Here is a 24,044-nt window from a genome sequence, read left to right as displayed (position 1 = left end):
CAACAGCAATTTCAACAATGAAAAACCACAGTTAACTCAGCAAGCATACTTTGAATTTCAAGCATCCAAATCACAGTGAAAATCAAACTCTCAAGTTGCAAACATTCACCGAAATTTCAAATGAATGTAATCTGTCTTACTTAGGAAATTTCAGCCAACTATAGGATTTCACTATTCATAGGTTGGCTGGAATAAATCCAGTTCTTCAATCAATGCTGAAATTCAATCACAATTTGAAGCTCAAACAATACAAAGATCAACTACAATAACTTCAACGGATGGCTATCAGAAATCAGTAACAGCCAGCAGAGATCTGTAAAACACAACATTCAATTGAATTTCAAACAATCAATCACTGAGAAAAAACAATCAGAAAAAAAAAAATCAGTCACCGGAAAAGCATTCCAGTAATCAAACTGATTCAAAATCAATATCTCTCACATCATATTGAATCCAATCATCCGATCAAATTTTTTTCAATACTCATTTGAAGTTTAAACAACAATCACATTTACCAGAAACAACAATAGAATCAATTGGAAATAGCATCCGTGAAATGAATTTCACGGTGGCTCAAAAATGAAGCCACCGGATTCACATCTTCACGATAAGCGTGAAATTATCCAGTTAAAGCAGGGGATTTTGGCAGAAGAATGTCGGATATCAGTTAACACGGTTCCAATCTTTGAATGACAGAAGCCACAGTGATTTCCAAAGAGATCAGATCTTCACCGAAAATCCACACCTCAACATCCTAAAAAAAAATATTCCGACGAAGATTCAGCCGATTTCTGGAATTACTTTGATCAGCAATCCGATGTCATCAAATTAAAGTTCAAACAGTTTAAATCAGGAATCAATTGGAAATAACAATTCCAGACATCTAATCGATCACACTCAGCTAGTCGATTGATTAGATTTGAATTATTTAGTTACCAGAATTCCATTAATAATCGATCAGATGGTTGATTATCCTTTTTATCTGAACTGGCTCTCAATTAGATGATCCAGATGATAATTGATCATCTACAGTAGTAAACAATCCAATGCAACTGAGTTTCATTTGATGAAAAACACACAGACCATCATATTTCAAAACATTATCCTCTGCTAATGCTGATGATTTTTTAATGCTATTTACGATGCAGAAAAAAAAATTATTGTTGAAACTGAACTATGCAATACAGAATGCGTATGAAATGAATCTTACAATACAAGTTGAAAATTTCTGAATTCTAAAACACAGAATCAAATGAAAATTAATCCACAATTTTATTTTATTTTGATTTTAAGTAACATGTTTAACTAATCTAATGAGAAATAAAAGAAAGAAGACAAATAGAAGAAGAAGAGGAAGAAGCTGAAGATCTTACCGTGAACTTGAAGGGTTAGGGGAGAAGTGGACTCCTCCCGTATGCCATTGCCGTAGCTGGATGCCTCCACCGGATTGAGGAAGAAGAGAGAACAAGGGAGAAGGAGAAGAAAGGGTAAGAAAAGGTGGAGGGGAAGGGTTAGAAGAGAGGGAAAAGGCATAAGAGAGAAGACAATTTGAAATTGCCCCTACGTATCATATTTATAATTTTGAAGTTTTGTCCATAAGTCCATCTTCTTTTTAAAATTGCATTTCAACTCTCTTCAAAAAGTTATTTGCAAAACAAATCAAAATGACTATGTTTTAGAAATTTTAAAAGTAAGTCTATTTTAACTCTATTTTTTTTATGATTTTCAAAAACTAAACTACTACAATTATGTCAAACACTAAAATATGCATCAAAATGTAAAATAACACTATTTTTCATGCATTTTCTATTCTTATATTTTTTTAGCACATTTACTCGAAACTAACATAAAATTGGGTTTTTAAATCATTTTCTCATGAAATCATGCATATTTTTATATGAAATATCCCTAAAATATATGCATGATCAGTTACTTATTCTCATTATTTATATATTTATTATTTTTTTTATCTCATCCGTATTTGTACATTAATACTTTGATCCCTGCATTGTCAGTAACTTTTATATATGTTCTGCACTTATTATATATTCATTGTGCATATAGCCATTGCTGCCTTCTTAACTGCTGTACATCTATTGTACATGTTTACTTGCCTCTTCACTTTACTATTTCACATCATTTGTAATGTTTACACTATCATAGTTGTATCTCTATTGTGTTTAACACTTCCATCATCATGATTCATCCTTAGCTTACACTGCATTTGCTTTATCACCTGATAGCTTCAGCATGACGTCTTTTGCATGAGATCTAGTATAATGCCTTAGTGCATCTCTTGCACAATATCCACCATTTGAGTTTTTCACAGCACATCCGATTGCATATCACAATACTTGTATATATATATATTATATATACTGATAGCTGCATATGGGCATTTAGACATGTTCCTTTGCATTCCATTCAGGCTTTTGGCATCAAATTGTGCATTTCTATTATAATCTATACATAATCGTAGGTGTATTAGCGTTAATGTGAGATTTCTAATTTCTCTTCTATATGTTGTATTTCTTGTGCTAACTCATACTTGCAGGAAAAGTCTGGAAGATGCCAATCCTTTTAATTCTCTTCTTCTATTTTCTGTCATTTCACTTTACGTCGGAAATGTAATAATCAAATGTAAATTTGGAATAATATTTACTTTTACTGCCTAGATTAGGTTGTATATCATATAGTTTCTTTTTGTAACATCCTGATTAAGTGAATCATGCATTTTATTTGAAAATCACCATGGATGAACATGAATGGAACGTGCACCCGCTATTAGGGAGTTAGTAAACTCGGAGGATTTCGTATTTTTGGCCCTAGTCAGAATACGGACGAATCCTAGATCTACTATCTTCTCATTAGCCACATTGAGCCTACACTATTAGGCTATCTTCAAAATCACATCATATTTCCATTTTGCAAAATATTGTGGAATTAAATCAATTAAATCCTAAACATGTTCACGGCCATAGTCGGAATATGTAAAGAGCTTACTTTGATTTAATATGCATTTTCCAACAAATTCCTTAGAAAATTTTCTGGATATCTTTATTAAAGTGCATTCATCCATTCAAATCATTTGCATCATGAAATTACCTGCAGTTCTCATGCTTTTTCTCAAGAAAATTTTATTCTAAGGAAATCGATTCCTCAATAGACTCTAAAAATTTTCAAAGTTGAATTTTCTCAAGTTAAGTTTCCTATGATTTTCTCAGGAAACACTTCTTTCTTAGAATTCATTTTCAACTCTTCAAAGGAGATTTTCCAGCAGCTTTAAAAACTCTAAATCGATTTCCAAATGCTTCAAGGCTAAGATTCTTAGAATTTCCATTTCCTAAGTTTTGATCTCTTTTCTCGAAAGAGTTTTTCTATGAATCTTCAATCATTTTCCAAAAGCAAAATCCTCAAAGTTGAAGTTTTCCTGACAAACATTTCCCCCTTTTCTCAAGAATTCTTTCCATTTTCCCAGGATTTTCATCCATTTATGATTTTCTCACATCTTTAGAGGTTTTCTTAAGATTTTCAACTCCTGTTATCAGAGTTTTTCTAAGAAATTGATTTCCATCTTTTGCCTTAGAAACATTTTCCAACTCCAAAGCATTTTCTAGGCATGCATCATGTTTTCCAACCTACATTTTATAAAGTTTCATAGCACATGCCTGAATTCTCTGTGCATTTAGGATATAACACAATTTTGATAATTTAACTAAGTCAAGCACACATTTGATCATTGGTTCGATTACCCCTATTAAAGGCGACAAGAACGGTCGAACCTCGTAGCGACAGGTCCAGTCCCATTCTTTGGAATTTTCCCGCTATTTTCAAAACGGAGGTGAGTATTTCAAAACAATTTTCAAATTCTTGTCAAGTTTGACTCGCGGAAGGTTTCCCCTCTCTCCCGCAGGGAAGGAAAAAATTTTGCGATGATAACAGGATTTCAGGTGTTGGACCTGCGTTGCAATATGCAGAGCAAGGCATCATCGAGTTCTAGGGTTTCTCTAGACAGAGTTGTACTGCTTTCTTTTATTGAGCCTATACTGCTTTTTCAAGTAGTGATGTTGTAATAAACATGTGGTCTTCGATAAAATGGAATACTTTGGTGGTCAATGAGTTGCTTGGCCACATACCTGTAATGTGCCTGAGGTTTTCTAAAATGGACGATTAATTACTGTTTGATTCCGCTGCTAAAAGCTTTTCTATGTTCTGCTGCAAAAAAGAAATTCATGAAATTTTTAAACTTAGCTTTATTTTGGAAATCTGGGGCATTACAGAATTGGTATCAGAGCATGTGTCTGAGAAACCTGGTTCAAGATCCGTCATGTTTGCGGTATCGCATTGTAAGTATAAATTTTATAATTTTTTTGATCTGGGTGCATCTTTTTATAGATGGCAACTCACGACTCACACGGATATTGCTATCATTGCGGGATCATGCACGATGAGTGAGTATGCTCATATGAAGTCCAAGATTGCCAATATTGTGGCGAAGATGAGCATTCTGCCAATGAATGCCAAAGGAAATATACCGCCGATATGGGTCGGTAGGGATCGCTTGGTCTTAGGGATGAGACCTCGCGTATTAGTGGATCACACCATACAAGTGTTGGGAGTAGCCACACCCCATCGACTTCAGATAAACTACCACATCTGATGGAATTTGAGTTGAACTTCATTGAGGGATGCAACAACTCCTTCTATAACCCCATTATGATTTCGAATTCTCCGAGTCGTAGTGCTATTATATAGAGAATGGAGCGGCTTCACAAACGCCGAGCCTGAATGGCCAGGAAGTGGGATACAACTCATATTATCCTGTTATGATCTCGGACTCCCTGAGTCATAATGGTACAGAGTGGGCAAGTGGACCGGCATCACTGATCTATCCACAAGATTCGCTTGAGAGTGCGAAAGCGCTGCCCAAGCCAACTCTAGTTGTGCCTAAGTCAAGGCAACGTGGCAGTCGACGCTATTTTGTGTTGTTTGCTTAAAAAAAAAGTCCAGTTCTTAAGAAACTGGTAGTGTTTTGGAGTCAATAGACTCATGTACCTAGTTTCTCACCACCAATGTCTGCCAGTGTGGCATGACGCTTGTATATAATGGCAATGCTTATGTGATGGAATGTATATAAGTAAATAAATAAAGTTTTACTTCACTATATACATCGAGAAACTAACACATGTGCTTGTGTGTGAATAGATAAATGGCTTCTACGACGAGGAGAACCATGCCGAGCGAGGAGTCTCATACCCAAGGATTCCTGCTAGAGATACTCAACAACCTGGTAACAGCCATCCGTGAGATGAGGCCAGAACCAGTAATACCTCGCAACAAGAATCTGGAAAGAATAACTTATGAGAAGTTCTCCAAACTTGACCCACCAGTTTTCGTTGGCAAGGCAGATCTAGAGCTTGTAGAAAGCTGGATCGAGGAGATATAATATGCCTTCCTGGTATTGGGAGTATCAGAAGAGAAAAAGATGAACTTTGGCACGTATAGACTAAAGGACAATGCACGAAAGTGGAGGGATACCACTAAGTTGATCCAGTTCTCACAACTCAAAGTCGTTCCTTGGGAGGACTTTCATGGATAACTACTTCCTGTTACACTCTAGAAATAAAAAGAAGATGGAGTCTCTGGGATTGGAACAGGGTGGTATGAGTCTTACCGACTATACCACCAAATTTCGAAACCTTGAACAATATTTCTCTCAGTTGTTCGAGACAGACCAGGAAAGGGCCGACAAGTATGCAAATGGTCTGCGAGAAGGGTTGTGATCTCGTGTGATAACAAGCATGCCCTCAACTTTTCAAGTTGTGGTGGCAACAGCTTCGAGAATCCAAGAGGATTGGGTGCGATCTAAAGTGATCATAGCAAAAAAGCCCATAGTTAATGGTGGAAACCATAAGAGGACGTTCCCAAGTGGCCAGGGTTCACAACAACCCTTTCAAAAGAAGTTCCAAGGTGGGAACAATACTCAACAAGTCATGAGGCCAAGACAAAACACGACTCTGAATGGTCAGCAGTCCAACTTCAGCTGCCCGAAGTGTCGTGTGAACCACCCTGGGAGGTCGTGTCCTCGTGACATTGGTGGTTGCCTTTATTATGGCGAAATGGGACACTTTATAAGGGATTGTACCAAGAAGGCTGCAGATGAACAGAGGAGTAGTGCCGGGTCTGCCGAACCCTCTCGACAAGCACCACAACATCCATAATTTCAACAACCACCACCTAGGGTAGAACAAAGGCCTACTGCAGGTCGTGTATATGTTGTAATGATTGAACAAGTAAAAAATGGTGACCTAATTGAAGGCAACATACCTATAAATGGACATGCAGTTTACGTCTTGTTTGATTGTGGTGTTACTCATACTTTTATCTCCGATGATTTCACCGAACAACTCCATGCTTCGGTGCAATAGGTTGATAAAATGATCGAGGTATATAATTCGTTGTGTTCACGCACCAAATGTATCGAGTGTGTAAAAAAATTGGATATTGAGATAGCAAGGCAACACTTGCCTACTGATGCTATCCTAATCGATATGGTGCAGTATGATGTCATTCTGGGAATGAATTGGTTGGCTCAGAACAATGCCAGGATTTTGTGCCGTGAGGGTAGGGTGATTCTATCTCGACCGGGATTGCTTAAGGTGGAATACCGGTTATCCAAATCTGTCCTGCAGAAATGACTTATATCAGCTCTTAAGGCACAAAAATACCTTAGGAAGGGTTGTGTAGCCTTCCTAATGAGTCTCTCGATGGAAAATTCAAACATTCAGTCCCTTGAGAGTTTGGAAGTGGTGCGGGAGTTTCCCGATGTGTTTTCTGAGGAATTGTCAGGACTTTCGCCACTTCGTGATGTTGAATTTGGAATTCAATCTTTACCTGGAACAACGCCGATATCAAAGGCCCCCTATCGAATGGCACCAGCTGAACTCAGTGAGTTGAAATGTCAGTTGAAAGAATTGATGGAACAAGGCTTCATCCGTTCGAGTGCATCACTGTGGGGAGCCCCGATGCTATTTGTAAAAAAGAAGGATGGATCCCTTCGGTTATGCATCGATTATCGGATGCTTAACCAGGCAACCTTTAAGAACAAGTACTTGTTTCCTCGAATTGGGGACTTTTTCGATCAGGTCAAAACAACAAGAGTTATCGATGCAAAAATTTTCCCTTCCCTGCGGGAGAGAGGGAAAATGATCCTGTGAGTCAAACTTGACCAGAGTTTGAAAATTGTTTTGAAATACTCGTCTCTATTTTTGACAATAGCAGGAAAATTCTTAAGAATGGGACTCGACCTATCGGTACGAGGTTCGACCGTTCCTGGCGCATTTACCAGGGGTAATCAAACCAAGGACCAAATGTGTACTTGACTTAGCTAAATTATCAAAATCGTGTTCTATCCTAAATGCACAGAGAATTCAGGCATGTGCAATAAAATGTTATAAAATGAACGTTGGAAAACATGATGTATGCTTAGAAAATATTTTGGAGTTGGAAAATGTTTCTAAGGCAAATGATGGAAATCGATTTCTCGAGGAAACCCTGATAAAAGGATTTAAAAATCTTAAGAAAGTCTCTAAAGATTTTGGGAAAATCATGAAGAAATGAGAATCCTTAGAAAATAGTGGGAATTCTTGAGAAAAGACAAACACTTGAAGAAAAAATATTTGTCGAGAAAAACTCCAACTTCGAAAATTATCTTTAAAAAATGATTAAAGATTCATAGGAAAACTATCTTGAGAGAGAAACTCAAATCCTAGGAAATTGAAATCATGGGAATCCTGACCTTAATGAATCAGAAATCAGTTTTGACTCTTGAAAATGATGGACAACTTCTTTTGAAAACTTGAAAATGAATTCTAAGGAAGGAATATTCTCCAAAAAAATGTGGGAAACTTGGCTTGTGAAAAGTCAAAATTTGAAAAGTTTTAGAGTTCCTTGAGGGATCCATTTTCTTGAGATGAAATTTTCTTGAGAAAAACATAAGAAATGCATATAATTCCATGATGCAAATTGAATGAATGAATGAATGCACTTTTATGAAGATATTTAAAAACTTTTTTGAGAGATTCATTGGAAAATGTGTATTAAATTAAAGTAAATTCTTTACATATTCCGACTGTGGCCGTGAACATGTTTAGAATTTAATTTATTTAATTCCACAATATTTTGCAAAAATGAAAATATGATGTGTTTTTGAAGATAGCCTAATAGTGTAGGCTCAATGTGGCTAATGAGAAGATAGTAAATCTGGGATTCGTCTGTATTCTGACTAGGGCCAAAAATACGGAATCCTTCGAGTTTACTAACTCCTTAATAGCGAGTGCACGTGCCATTTGTGTCCTTTCATAGTGGTTTTCAAAGGAAATGCATGTTTTACATAATCAGGATATTGCAGAAAGAAACTATATGATATGCTCCCTAGTCTAAGCAATAAAAGTAAATCTTATTCCAAGATTACTTTTAATTATTACATTGCTGACATAAAGCAAAATAAGAAAAGGAGAATCAAAAGAGTTGGCATCTTCCAGCCTTTTCCTGCAGAATGGATGATCATGCATATATATCAGAGTTAATTAACATTAAAAATATGCATGATTTCATATAAAAAATGATTTAAAACCCAAGTTTATGCTAGTTTTATTAAATGAGCTAAAATGATTTCAAAATAGAAAATGTATGAAAAATAGCTTTATTTGTATATTTTTAAGCATATCTTCAATTTTTGTTATTTACGTAGTAGTTTTAGCTTTTAATAAAAATAAAAAAATATAATAATAATAATAATTAGAATTAGGTTAGAATAAACTAATTTTGTTTTAAGGTTTTTAGCAAATAAAAGTTCTTTAAACAGTTTTTTTAGATTTTTGAAAAAAATAAAACAAACCGGTTTACACGGTTTGCATTCTTTAAAAACCGAAAATGGAAAAAAAACAAATCGTCTCCCCATTTTCGCCTGAACCCTCTCCCCTTTCCCCTCTTTTCCCTCTCTTCCCTCTTTCCTAACCCTTCCCCTCCACCGTGTTCCTTACCTCTTTCTTCCCCTTCTCCCTATTTCTATCTTCTCTTTTCCGGTGGAGGTGCCTTTTCAGTCCGGCAACGACGTGAACGGTGGAGTCCAAATTCTTTTCTAAGCCTTCTGGTTACGGATAGCACAGGATTGGAGCGAAAGCAATTGCGTGACACATAAGTGCAAGAGTAGAAGCTTCTTTTTACTTTTCAGTTTAGAATTATGAATTTGATTCTGGGTTTGTAAATATCGCTTTTTACGCCCTCTGCGAAGGGTATTCATTTGTTGTAATAGTTAGTTGTCTTTACTTTTCTCGTACATTTTACATTTAATAATGCGGCAATAAAGAATAGTTTAGATTTGTGTGCTTGAATACGAAATATTCCCGTTCCCTGAGTTAGACCCGGTCTCATCCACTAGTGAGAACAAGTTTTTATTATTTGATGTCTGGTTTTCACATGTTTTACATATAAAAATCTTTTCAAAATTACAACGATTTAAAAGTAGACATCAAATTATTGGCACCGTTGTCGGGGAATGGCGAAATACTAGTATTCACTTTATTGCCTAGTGTTTGTTTGCATTTAGGTTTAGAACCACGTGTGTGCATATCATAGAGACAAGCTTACTTTTCTGCATAGCCCACCCAATAGGATTTCCTTAGAGGTGACAGTGTACGATTGGTACCGTACACATGGATTTTATATTTTCTTTGCATAATCTCTGTTATGTGTAATTGCGTGGTGTTTGTTTAGTTTTTGTTGTTTTTAGTTTACTCGCTTTATGATTTGTGTGGTTTGGTCGCTTAGTGCGTTAGGTAGAAAACCCAAAGTTAGGACGTGTGCTACACAGGTCTACTCCAAGGTGTACGCAATGACTTACGATCATCATTTGATCTGTCCTTTGAGGGAATACTTCATGCCAAATATGTATACTCCCACCTCCTGCATCACGAGACCTGATGTAGGAGCGAGCCATTTTGAGATTAAGGCTAGTGTGATTCAAATGCTACATTCATTTTATGGCCTTAGCAATGAGGACCCATATCCTCATCTCGACGAATTCCTTGAGATTTGCTTGACAGTGCAAATCAATAACTTTGGAGATGATGCTATGAGGTTAACTTTGTTTTCGTTCTCTCTCAAGGATAAAGCCAAGCATTGGCTAAAATCTCTTGAGACGGTTCGTATTACTACTTGGAAAGGAATGCAGCGCGAATTCCTCAAAAAGTACTTCCCAATTGGTAAAATGAATCAGTTTCGTAAAGCTATAACCAGTTTTTCTCAAATTGAGGGAGAATAGTTTCACGAGTCTTGGGAGAGATTGAAAGATCTTCCACGCAAGTGTCCCCACCACCAGGTGCCTCATTGCAGTTGGTGCAGTATTTCTATGACGGGCTTATTGAGAAGCACCGTCAAATGGTTGATTCATCTTATGGGGGCACTTTTATGCTCAAGAGTGAGGATGAGGTGTGGTCACTATTTGAGACCTTGAGTGAAAACATGATGCATCATGCTTTGTCTTCACTGCTCGATAGGACTACACCTGTGTCTAGTGGTCCTAGAAAAATAGGGATTTCTGAAGTAGGGTCTGAGTTAGAATTGCGTACCAAGGTTGACCAGTTGACTAGGAAGTTAGATCAATTCCTAGCCAATTCTTCGCGAAGTCCAGTAGGAAGAGTGTGCGAGCTATGTGCTAGCCCTGCAAATTGTGTTTCAGATTGTCCGGCAGCGCCGCTATATCCTGAATTCGTTCATGAGCTGGTGAATGCTGCCCAAGGTTTCGCTAGACCCATGCCTGATTCATTTACACCATCATATAACCTAGGTTGGCGAAACCAGTCCATTTCCCCATCCCATCAGCCCTCCCAGATGCAGTATAGACATAGTAACCCTTCACATGGTTACTCGCATCCTATATTTCCACAGGTTCATCCCCAGTATAGTCTACCTTCTCCTCAGGAGCCCATTCCAAGTTCATCATTTCAGGAAAAGATGTTAGAGGCCTTTTCTGATATCAAGGCCACTCTTTGCTCCCATACGCAGTCAATAGCCAAGCTAGAGACTCAAATGCGACAGTTAGCTCAAACATTGAGTAGACAAAGCCAGGAGAACCTTCATAGTCAGTCTATTGTCACATACAAGGGAGAGGAGCCCATGTCATTTGACTTGCAACCCCACGATTCACATCATGTGCAAGTTAAATCTGTTACATCCCTTTAGAGCGGGAAGGCGTATCATCCTATTCAGGAATCGACTCATGAGCCCCATATCGTTTCTACTGACGAGTCAATTTCCATAATACCTCAGCAGAAGGGGCAAGGCCCTCAGTTGTTATAATCTTTACATAAAGCCCCATTTTCTTAGCCTTTAGGATCACCGATTGTTTTTAGTAAGCAAGAGGTACTGTGATCATCACAAAATTTTTCCTCTCTTGTGTATTTCTCTCTCTTCCTTCTCTTTCCCTTTTCTAACCTCTATTCTCCTCCTTTTTGAAGAGAGAAAAATAAAAGAAAGAAAAGAAAGAGAGAAGAGAAGAGAAAAGAAAGAGAGAAGATAAAAGAGGAACTATTTTGCGCGGTCTCACCTGACCTTGATTTGAAAAATATTCAGAAATTTAACTCGCCTCCATTTTTGAAAATTCGCGGGAAAATGGAGAGACGGTATTCACTCGTCGGTACGAGGTTCGACCATTCATGGCGCCTTTACCAGGGGTAATCAAACCAAGGATCGAATCTATGCCTTTTGCTTTGCCTAAATATTATTTAAGAATTTATTCTAACTCTAAATGCACACAGAATCATGCTTGTGCAATGCAAGGATGTATGCTCTTTTCGGAAATTGATTTGGAAATTTCCAAGTATTCTGAGATGAACTTGGTAAAGGAGTGAAGAAGGGATTAAATCTAACTTAGAACTTGAGATAGATCAGAGAAGTTCTAAGTCTTTGAAGTAAATCAGGGTTTGGAAAAATAAATCTTGACTTTTGAGGAAGAATAATTTGGAACTTTGAAATGAAAGAAAAATGAAATTTCAAAGTCGGAAATGGACTTTGAATTCGATCTTGAATTTAGGAAAGGAAATGAATACTTTGAATTTTAGATTTTGAAGTTTGAAATTTAGAATGGATCTGAGAAATCCAAATGGTATAGAAATGAATTTAAGAAATCCAAATATGATCTGTAAGTGGATTTAGATTTGAAATCTGAAAGTGAAATGGAATTGGTTTTGAAAGTTGGAATTGAAAATAGAACTTGATTTGAAATCTAGATTCCAAGATGGAATTTGAATCCAAAGTCTGGATCTTTGAATCTGAAATCTGAATTGGATTCAAAATTTGAAATAGATTTTGGATCTGAGATCCAAGATGGAATTGAATTCTGGATCCTAGGATAGGTTTGGATCTGAAGTTTGAGATCCAAAATGGAAGTGGATTCTGGATCCCAAAATGGATTTGGATCTGAATTCTAAGATCCAAAAGTGGAATTGGATTTTGGATCCTAAAGTAGATTTGGATCTGAAGTCTGAGATCCAAAAAGTGGAATTGGATTTTGGATCCTAAAGTAGATTTGGATCTGAAGTCTGAGATCCAAAAAGTGGAATTGGATTTTGGATACTAAAGTAGATTTGGATCTGAAGTCTGAGATCCAAAAGTGGAATTGGACTTTGGACCCTAAGATGGATTTGGATCTGAAGTCTGAGATCCAATGTAGAGTTGGGTTCTGGATCCTAAAATGGATTTGGATCTGAAGTCTGAGATCCAAAAGTGGAGTTGGACTTTAGATCCTAGGTGTAAGAACCACGATATTTCTGAGATATTTTGTATTGGCATGTGCTTCATTATTTGTTACTCTTGCTTTGTCTCAAGAATTTTTCGTGATTGTGCAAATATAGCAATACGAAGTCTCAATCGCGTAAGATTCGATTTACGAAGCAATTAAGGACGACCTTGGCGAACTAAGGTCCGATATCCCTAGACTAGATTTATAACTCATCTAAGTAGGTTCATCCCGAATTGGAAACCTAAACTAGGAAATATTTCTGGTAGTAGGGCGAAACGGGTATATCGGTAAATACGAGTCACGACGAGAGTGAATTTGTCAGAATGGAAAGCCTAAGTAAATAAGCTTAAAACTTAAGTTTTAATTCAAAAGGGTAAGGTTTGAAATGAAATTTCTTAAAAGTTTGAAACATAGCTTTTAAATGAAAAATTTACTTAGGTTTTATGAGATATTAAAATTTGATTTTTGTAAAGTTAGAAGAGACTTTTTCAAAAATCTCCAAGACCTAATTTGGAATTTGGAAAAGGTAGTTAGCATGGGGCCCACGTGAGCATGAGCCCAGCCCATGCTACTTTAAAAAAAAAAAAAATTATAATAAAACAATAATAATAAAAAAATGGTATTTAAATAGCATTTTTGAAAAGCATGAATTTTCAAAAGTTGGGGTTGGGTTTTGGCATTACCACAAGTGGTAGCCCAAAACCCAATGGCTATTGGGCGGGAGGGGGCGCCCCTTAGGGGGGGGGAAGCTCTAGCCCATCATGTCAAAAAAAAAAGGGGTTGATTTGATTTTAAAAAGGGGTTTGACCTTAGGGTCAAAAGGTGGTCTATGGGGAGACCTACTCTCCCTAATTTAGGGAGAGTAGTTGTGGGCTAGGCTCAAGGGTTGTACACCCTTGAGCTAGGTCCATCATGAAGGGGGTCAAATCCCCTTGGGCTAGCCTTATAGCACCTAAAGGGAGGGGGGGGCGTGTGGGAGGAGAGCCCTCCATCTCCTCCCCTCTCATCCCAGCCCTCCATCTCTTGGAGTGGCTATTTAAGGGAGGGAGGAGAGAGAAATTCATTTTCTCTCTTCCTCCTCCTCAACCCTCTCCCTCCATCCTTCCATCTTCCCCTTCTCTCTCTCAAGTGTGAGAGTGAAGAGAGTGTAGAGAGTGAGGTAAGTGTGGCTGAGAGAGTGCAAGTGAGGGCACCAGCACCACCACACCGGAACCATCTCCGTCCCTACGCCGGAAAACCCCGAAGGTGAAGAGCTTCCACTTTGCATTCCACTTCTTTTGAAAAATGCATGTAAAAATTGTTATGGTTGGTTTGGGTTTTTCCTTTTTTTTCTAAGTCATGAAACTTGTATGAGTGTGGGTGTGTTTTAGAGGGATCGACACATCGTTGTGGTAAACACGCACACACCGGACGTTCCACGCAATGGGACTGTCCTTAGGCGATTTCGGAGTTTTGGAGCTCCAGAGTCTCCTCTGCTCAAAAGATTGTATCTCACTCGATACTGGTCCGAATGGAGCGATCTTGGACTTTTCGAAAAGGGGAAACCATGTTCTTCAACTTACATGTTTACAGTTTTCACTGTTTCGGTCTGCAACCCTCGCTAAAAAGCCTCGTTTTTAGTAGACATTCAGAACTTCTGTCAGTGTACAGGAAGTCCTGAACATCATTCGGTAATCCGGTGGTATTTCTTAAACCGTTTGTCAGAATTTTTCATGCTATAACTCGCTGGAAAAATAGAATAATTATCTACGACTTCGATGTTTGTGATTTCCCCTGATTCGTTTTGTAAACCCTTCAAAAGGTCAGGTTTTAACAGACTTACAGGGTTTTGACAGTGGTCCAGAAAGTTCCAGACACTGTCTGGTAACACAGCGCCCTTTTTCCAGACCGATGGTCGGATCAGAGTGATCTTGGTGTCTGTGCGAAGCTGAGACACGGATCTACGAGTTCTGTGTTTAAAATTTTCGCTGTTTCGGTGCAGACGGACCCCGAATCGGGTCACCTTTCAGGCCATTTCTGGGCTATAGATATAACTATATATATATATATAAAAAAAAAAAAAAGAGAGAGATCGGTCGGGACTCGCCGTGTCCCACTGCAACCTCTGCAGCGTTGGGTAAGGCAGGGTGGTCTGACCCACCTCGGGGTTCGGACCCACCCATTGGGTCTTCCCCAATCACGTGGGGAAGGGGCGCCACACGGGACGCCCACGGTTTCGGGTAACCGGGTGTGCTTTACACCCGGAGCACCCTCTTGCTGGGACACGCCCCAGCAGCTTGCAGGCTGCATCCTTGCTGCTGGTTGTCCCGTGGCCAAGGAGGGTTCCTCCTAGACCCGGCAGGGTCTGGCCCCACGTGGACCAGACCAGCTGGTCGCTGGTCAGATTGCCTCCCAAAGGCACCTTAGCTACACCCCATGGTGCAAGCTGCTCGCGACCCATTGCGGGCTGCTGCCTTACCAACCTGGGGTCTGACACATAGGTCAGACCAAGGCGGGGTTAGGTCTGGTCCAGCAGACCAGGCTGCCCAAATGACCCCGGTTGGAGCCTTATGGTGGCGGCGGGTGCTAAGTGCGCCCGCAAGGCTTAGCCAACCACTGGGTGGTTGCGTGACCTGCTGCACCCACCCAGTAGCCTCGTGTAGAGCTTAGTGAAGCTCGTGTTGGTGGCTATCACAGCCCTATGAGTCTGGTACGACATGCCTAGACCACCTACTTATGGGATTTCCACCTCGCCACCAATTCAAAAAGCACGAAAATGCACGCATGAAGGCAAAACTGATAGAGAGTCACTAATAGACTCCTTGTAGCACGTGTATGATGTTCAAACAGCCGTTTTGTACACTTGGCACCAACGGTGCATGGTTCGTAACTGCCTATAGGGCCTGGTGGGCTACGGTTAGCCTTTTGGCATTTTGGCACACATTGTACCATTATACCCTTGTCGTCACGTCAGTGGTCCAGAATGACCACCTTAGCCTTCGCTGCCACATCGTGGTAAGTTTGGAAAGGGGTATAGTGTGGCGAGCGGTACGCTGCCCATGTACCTTATTACGTTTCCCAAGTATTGGGTCTTTCGACGTTTTCAACAGAAAACCGTCGTTTTGACCTTTTTGAGTTTTGCTAGTGCGGTGGCACATCACGGATGTATTGACGTAATCCCCGTACACATGGGGTTACTTTAAGAACCTTTCAAGACACTCATCAGTGTCTACACTACAGTCTTCCCTAAGCGAATGGTTTCGCTAAGTGTTGGAGCCGACGTAGGGCGGCGAAAATATGTGTATTTGGGAGATCCGTGCTTAAAGCTTTGGACACTAGTTGTCGTACGAACATGTTGATATATATATATTTTGAGCCTGTTATCGCTCAGGTTTGTGCCTCTATGAATATGTGTTCCAAATCGTGATAATGTGTGGTTCATGCACGTGGCACTTCATGACACGTATGTCACCCGTTCAGGTTCGTCGAGTACTTCTTGTTTTGGCTCACATTCGTATATCAATGGATTTACGATACACCAGAGGCGTGTTTTGTACTCAATGTGACGTACACTTGGAAGGAACTGAAAGCACTGTAGGCTATGACACTTTCGACCTGTTGAGGTTTGAGACTCGGTTGGAGTCTTCGGGCAGTGGCCCGGGTTTGTGAGAGTGTACTCACACCTTGTGTCACCCTAGGCATAAAAATGAAAATGTTATAATATCGTCTTCACAGGCGATGTGCTCGTGGTGGCCGTGAGAGGCTGAGCATGTAGATGGGCAGGCCAAGTCCTCGTTTGCGTACCCCGAGGGGACCACGAGGCACAACTACCTCGAAGGGAGGTATGACCTGAAAAATGAGCCTAAATAAGATAATCATGCCGCGCCCCATTCACAAATTTGGTCACCCAAAGAGAGGGTGAATGGTACAGCCCCGAGTGACGTGTCGTTACTACGACCTGTTCTTTTGAGGAGCCGATGTGCCCTCTGACCTCCAGTCACTCGGAGTTAGGGAGGTCAAGGTTGCCCTCCACAGGGACCTTTGCTACTGTAGTAGTACGGATTGCAATCCTTTGCCCCTGCGAAAGGTTTCTCCTGGCTGCGTGTCGCCCGAAGGTGGTTTTTCTCGTTCTGTAGCATCCCCGGTTACCATACTAGAAATTTAATAACAGACGCCGGGTGCATGTCTCACAGAACTCGAGGGTCTTTCCTTCGCGTACCCGAAGGAGGTTAAAAAGAACATAAAGACTAACCAAACAGACTGACGTACAGTAGTTGGTTACTTGCTTACTTTAGCACTGCTTGCACTTCTATTAGACTGTTGTACTTTATTGGTTAGTTGCTGCTCTGTTTCAGTTGTTGCACTGCTACTTACTTGTAGTTTTACAGTCTTCTAGCACGAGCACTTACCTGACACTTGCACATATATCTGTCATTTTACTTGTTGCATGATATGTGCCCTTTCTTGATAAAATGGATATACAATGTTGTTGTTCTTTACCAACTCGCAAGAGTTCTGACCCCGTTTTATGGGGATACAGGTGATGAGTAGGCGCAGTGGCGATGCGACGGTGTACGGTTGGAGACTTGAGACCCACACTTAGCTGCAGATCTTGGTCCGTGTCTTGTTTTGGGGTTTGAGGGGAGTTTTCCTCTCATTTTGGGAGAGACTCGTTGTATGGGTGTTTTTAGTCTCATTTTGTAAAACTCTGATATTATATGTATTTGGAATGGACATGTGGTTTGTATCTTTTACTGTGGCCCGCTCAGACTTGCGGCCTTTGCTTACCCCTTTGCACTTCCGCCATCTATTTTAAATTCTTACAAAAAAAAAAAAATTTTTCTCAAAAATCAAAGGTTTTTACAAGGTCGGGGTTTGGGGCGTCACAGAGATTGGTATCAGAGCAGCTTTAAGTGTGGTCCAAGACTTCTGCGTGCATCGTTCATCGCACTGTAAGTATGTTTGGCTCAGTTAATTATGTTGATTATCGTTGTTTCTTGTGCTACTTAGTTTATACATATGCATGCTTCGAATGTGGTTTGATAGATGTCGTCAGACCCAATGTACGAAATGATCCTAGAAGCAGTACGTGACCTAGGTCAGGGCGTAAGATCCCTAGATCATGCTGTGAAGCATTTGGCACGAGGTGTTCAGATGATGGCACCTCCGGCACCTCCGTGTGAGAGATGTAAAGTCTGCCATGAGGGGCAGATTTGCCCACAGGAATGGTGTCACTGCTTTTGTTGTGGCCTTAAAGGGCATATCGAGGCTGAGTGCCAGCGTAAATTGGAAGACCTGGCAGCTGACCCAGTGGAAGGGGTGCATACTCCATCAGGTTTACCCAAGTGCACACCTTCTTCTACTCCTCGTCCGAAGCGAAGACGCGGAAACCGGAACAACTACCGCGACCTCTACACTAGTAGGAAGTGAGAGCGGTCGCACGGATATAAATGTTTTGTTAGGACACTGAGTCAGTGTCTGCGTTTGTTACAAAGGAGTATATCCTGTAACCCTGTTATAGAGGGTAATTTTGGCTTGTACTAAATATATGTATGCATCTTTGATCGTATAATGAAATCATGTTTTGGTATCTACTCCTTGCTTATACGAGTCTCCTTGTTGTTAAGATGGCTTGGCGTGAACGTTGCAACAACATCATGGACACCTTGAACAACCTGGTTGAGGTTGTAGGCAGGCAGGCCGAGGCCATGCGTGCCATGGGGGAGAACATGCAAGCCTCTCAGGGACGAGAGACTCTTGTTCCTACTCCTTCCCCGGTGTTAGTAGCGACAGCCGTACCCTACAAGCAGTTCATGGCTATGAACCCTCCGTCATTCGATGGGAAGTCTTCTCCTGAGGCAGCCGAGGACTAGATACGAGAGATCGAGAGAATCTTTCGTGTGCTGCAGGTCAGTGATGACCGAAAGGTGGATTTTGGCACGTATCGGCTCCGGAAGGATGCCGAAAGGTGGTGGGCGACCACCTGGGATGTCAGGTTTGTGGGCGGAGCCGTTTCGTGGGAGCAGCTCGTGGAGGTTTTCTACGCGGCCTACTTCCCGACCCACGAGCGCAGTCGAAAGATGCAAGAGTTCCTCGACCTTCAGCAGGGGAACTCTACTTTGGCGGACTACATCACGAAGTTCAGAAGCCTAGAGCGCTTCTGTCCGCATGTATACGTGACTGAGAAGGAACGAGCGATGAAGTTCACTCGCGGTTTGAAGTTAGCACTGCGCCTGAGAGTGATCACGCGTGCTCCCTCGACTCTTGAGGAAGCCCTGGAGACGGCTACACTCCTGGAGCAGGAATGGATAGAATCCCAGAAGACTCCACAGTCCAGAGGGAAACCGCAACAGATAGGCCAAAAGAGTTGGCCTAAGAAGAGATCCTATCAGCAGAACTTGGGTGAAAAGAAGTTTGCCCCACCAGCAAAGAGGAACCATCAGAACCGCAACAACCGTCAGCAACAGAATCGTCAGCCTCAGCAGCAGCAGCAGAATCAGGTAGTGGCGACATCGGGATGCCCGAAGTGTCGTATGGATCACCCAGGCCGACCTTGTCCTCATGACGTCGGAGGATGTATCTATTGTGGCAAGATGGGCCACTACATCAGGGATTGTCGAAAGAAGCAGTCCGATGATCTAAGGAGGAATACACCAGGAACGTCGCAGCCAGCACCTCAGCGACCTCCTTAGCAGCTGCAGCAATCGTACCCGCCGCAGCAATCTTCTCAGCAGAAGACGGGTAACCAGAAGACAGTGGCAGGGCGTGCCTACGCAGCCACTATCGAGCAAGTGACCAAAGGAGAGTTGGTCCAAGGTACTATTCCAGTCGCTGGTCATGCAGCTTTTACTCTGTTCGACTGTGGTGCTTCGCATTCGTTTATAGCTTCTAGATTTGCTAGTTCCTTGCCTATGACTGCTGTGTTGCTGAATTGCCCATTGGAAGTGCGTACACCGACTGGTAATCAGTCCTTGTGTACTTTGTACATTCCGAGCATAGAGGTGTGAGTGGCAAGTCAGAGCTTGCCAGCTGACTTAATCCTGCTAGACATGACGGAGTTTGATGTCATTCTAGGCATGGATTGGTTATTTGAGTATCATGCTCAAGTTTTGTGCAGAGAGAGCAAGGTGGTTCTGTACCCTCCTGATCGTCCAGTTTTGGAGATCAGCCTTGCTCGACCTATTCGAGACAGTCATATGATTTCGTCATTTAAAGTTCAGAAGTATTTGTGGAATGGGAGTACTGCTTTCTTGGTCAGTATCGCCCCAGTTGACTCGGTGTTAACCCCTATTGAGGATCTTGACGTAGTTCGGGAGTTCCCCGATGTGTTTCCTGAGGAACTGCCTGGATTACCTCCGAAGCGTGAGATCGAATTTTGTATTGAGTTGTTGCCTGGAACAACTCCGATCTCAAAGGCACCGTATCGTATGGCTCCAGCAGAACTCGAAGAACTGAAGCGTCAGTTGGGAGAGTTGATGGAGCAAGGATTTATCAGAAACAGTGCATCGCCGTGGGGTGCACCTGTGTTGTTCGTGAAGAAGAAAGACGGATCCCTGAGGTTGTGCATTGATTACAGAATGCTCAACCAAGCAACGATTAAGAATAAGTATCCGTTGCCGAGAATAGAAGATCTCTTTGACCAGTTGCAGAGGGCGAAGATATTCTCGAAGATCGACCTCAGATCGGGTTATCATCAACTCCGGATCAGAGAAGAAGATGTCTCAAAGACAGCTTTTCGAACTAGGTACGGGTTGTACGAGTTCGTTGTGATGCCTTTTGGGCTCACGAATGCACCAGCAGCATTCATGGATCTGATGAATCGTATTTTCCGTCCATTCGTGGACACGTTCGTGATCGTATTCATCGATGACATCTTGATCTACTCAGAGACCCCTGAGCAGCACCGAGAGCATCTGCGTATCGTGTTGGGAGTACTTCGGGAGCACAGATTGTTCGCCAAGTTCTCCAAGTGCGAGTTTTGGCTTCGACGAGTTATGTTTTTGGGTCATGTGATATCCAGTGATGGTGTGTCAGTTGATCCAGCAAAGGTCGAAGCGGTGTTGGACTGGAAGCAGCCTCAGTCTGTTACTGATATCCGTAGTTTTCTCGGGTTAGCTGGTTACTACCGACGTTTCATTCAGGACTTCTCCAGGATCGCGCTTCCTTTGACGAAGCTTTTGCGTAAAGGAATCAAGTTCGAGTGGACCGACTCTTGTGAAGAGAGTTTCCAGATCCTGAAGATGAAGCTGACTACCTCTCCGGTGTTAGCTTTACCTTCTGGTAGAGGCGGTTTTGTGGTGTATACAGACGCTTCAGGTACAGGCCTGGGATGCGTGCTCATGCAGCATGGTCGTGTTATTACGTATGCTTCGCGACAGCTGAAGATTCACGAAAGGAACTATCTGACTCATGACTTGGAGTTAGCAGCAATGGTGTTCGCCTTGAAGTCATGGCGACATTATCTGTACGGAGATACATTTGAGGTCTTTTCTGACCATAAGAGTCTCAAGTATTTATTTTCTCAGAAGAAGCTAAATATGAGACAACGTCGTTGGCTCGAGTTTATCAAGGATTATGAGTTTATATTGTTTTACCACCCTGGTAAGGCGAACGTCGTGGCAGATGCGCTTAGCCGCAAATCGAGCAGTGTTCTAGCTAGTCTTGTGTGGAGCCAGAAGTTGATCGAAGATTTCGTGGCTTGGAAGCCATTTGCAGTCGAAAGCGGAACGATTAGATTGTCGGGGTTGGCCATTCGGTTAGAGTTCTTGCCTAAAGTTATTGAGGCGCAGAAGCATAACGCTCAGTATCAGAAGTTTGTTGACCGAGCTCGTGAAGACGGCTCAGTCTTTCGTATTGATGATAGCGGTTGTATCCGCATGAAGGATCGACTTTGGGTGCCAAATGCCCCTGAGTTGAGGAAGGAGATTCTTGATGAGGCACATCTGTCGAAGTACACCATCCATCCTGGTGGTATTAAGATGTCTAAGGATCTTCAACGACGGTATTGGTGGAACGGGATGAAGCGTGAAGTCGCAGCGTATGTTTCGAGGTGTTTGACTTGTCAGCAAATCAAGATCGAGCACCAACGTCCCGGTGGTTCCATGCAGAGGATTGAGATTCCTCAGTGGAAATGGGAGGATATCATGATGGATTTCGTTGTAGGTTTACCGCGAACCAGGGGAAAACACGACGCGATATGGGTGATTGTGGACAGACTCACCAAGTCTGCTCACTTCTTACCTATCCGGATTAGTCAGCCGCTTGAGAGCTTAGCAGACTTGTATATCCGAGAGATTGTGCGGTTACATGGCGTACCTACATCTATCATTTCGGATCGTGATCCCAGATTCACGTCGCGACTGTGGGGACAGTTGCAGTCAGCTTTGGGAACGAAGTTAAAGTTCAGTACAGCCTTTCACCCTCAGACTGATGGCCAGTCAGAGAGGACGATTCAGACACTAGAAGATATGTTGCGGGCGTGTATGCTCCACTGGAAGGGTGAATGGGATTCACACTTGTGTTTGGTCGAGTTTGCCTACAACAATAGTTATCATGCTAGTATCGGTATGGCTCCGTACGAGGCTTTGTATGGGAGACCTTGCCGATCACCGTCATATTGGGACAATATCAGCGATCGATCCAGTGAATCGCCGATTGTTCTTCAGCACTACACTCAGCAAGTGCAGAAGATCCGAGAACGTCTGAAGGCAGCTCAGGACAGACAAAAGAGTTACGCCGATAAGAGGCTGCGAGAGCTTCAGTTTGATGTGGACGACATGGTTTTTGTGAAAGTATCACCGACGAAGAGCGTCTTTCGTTTCGGAAAGAAGGGAAAGTTGAGTCCTAGATATGTTGGGACGTTCAGGATCCTCGAGAGGATCGGTGGAGCAGCCTATCGTATTGAGCTACCGCAGCGGTATGCTCAAATTCATAATATTTTTCACGTGTCGATGTTGAGGAAGTACATTCCGGACCCATCGCACGTCATCCGATACGAAGATGTCGAGGTACAAGAGGACTTAACTGTGGCCGAGAGGCCTGTTGAGATCATCGATCGTCGTGATCAGGTTCTGCGTACCAAGACCATTCCATTGGTTAAGGTACGGTGGCAACACCATGGCATTGAAGAATGCACATGGGAGCCGGAGGCCAGCATGAGGGAGAAATACCCTGATCTTTTTGTGGCCTAACGTTCGTGATTTCGCGGACGAAATCCCTTTTTAGGAGGGGAGGATGTAAGAACCACGATATTTCTGAGATATTTTGTATTGGCATGTGCTTCATTATTTGTTACTCTTGCTTTGTCGCAAGAATTTTTCGTGATTGTGCTAATATAGCAATACGAAGTCTCAATCGCGTAAGATTCAATTTACGAAGCAATTAAGGACGACCTTGGCGAACTAAGGTCCGATATCCCTAGACTAGATTTATAACTCATCTAAGTAGGTTCATCCCGAATTGGAAACCTAAACTAGGAAATATTTCTGGTAGTAGGGCAAAATGGGTATATCGGTAAATACGAGTCACGACGAGAGTGAATTTGTCAGAATGGAAAGCCTAAGTAAATAAGCTTAAAACTTAAGTTTTTATTCAAAAGGGTAAGGTTTGAAATGAAATTTCTTAAAAGTTTGAAACCTAGCTTTTAAATGAAAAATTTACTAAGGTTTTATGAGATATTAAAATTTGATTTTTGTAAAGTTAGAAGAGACTTTTTCAAAAATCTCCAAGACCTAATTTGGAATTTGGAAAAGGTAGTTAGCATGGGGCCCACGTGAGAATGAGCCCAGCCCATGCTACTTTTAAAAAAAAAAAAAATTATAATAAAACAATAATAATAAAAAAATGGTATTTAAATAGCATTTTTGAAAAGCATGAATTTTCAAAAGTTGGGGTTGGGTTTTGGCATTACCACAAGTGGTAGCCCAAAACCCAATGGCTATTGGGCGGGAGGGGGCGCCCCTTAGGGGGGGGGAAGCTCTAGCCCATCATGTCAAAAAAAAAAGGGGTTGATTTGATTTTAAAAAGGGGTTTGACCTTAGGGTCAAAAGGTGGTCTATGGGGAGACCTACTCTCCCTAATTTAGGGAGAGTAGTTGTGGGCTAGGCTCAAGGGTTGTACACCCTTGAGCTAGGTCCATCATGAAGGGGGTCAAATCCCCTTGGGCTAGCCTTATAGCACCTAAAGGGAGGGGGGGGCGTGTGGGAGGAGAGCCCTCCATCTCCTCCCCTCTCATCCCAGCCCTCCATCTCTTGGAGTGGCTATT

This window comes from Nuphar pumila, chromosome 4 (assembly GCF_984573655.1).
Source record: "Nuphar pumila chromosome 4, dmNupPumi1.hap1.1, whole genome shotgun sequence".
Taxonomy (NCBI): Eukaryota; Viridiplantae; Streptophyta; class Magnoliopsida; order Nymphaeales; family Nymphaeaceae; genus Nuphar; species Nuphar pumila.
This window is presented reverse-complemented; position numbering follows the sequence as displayed.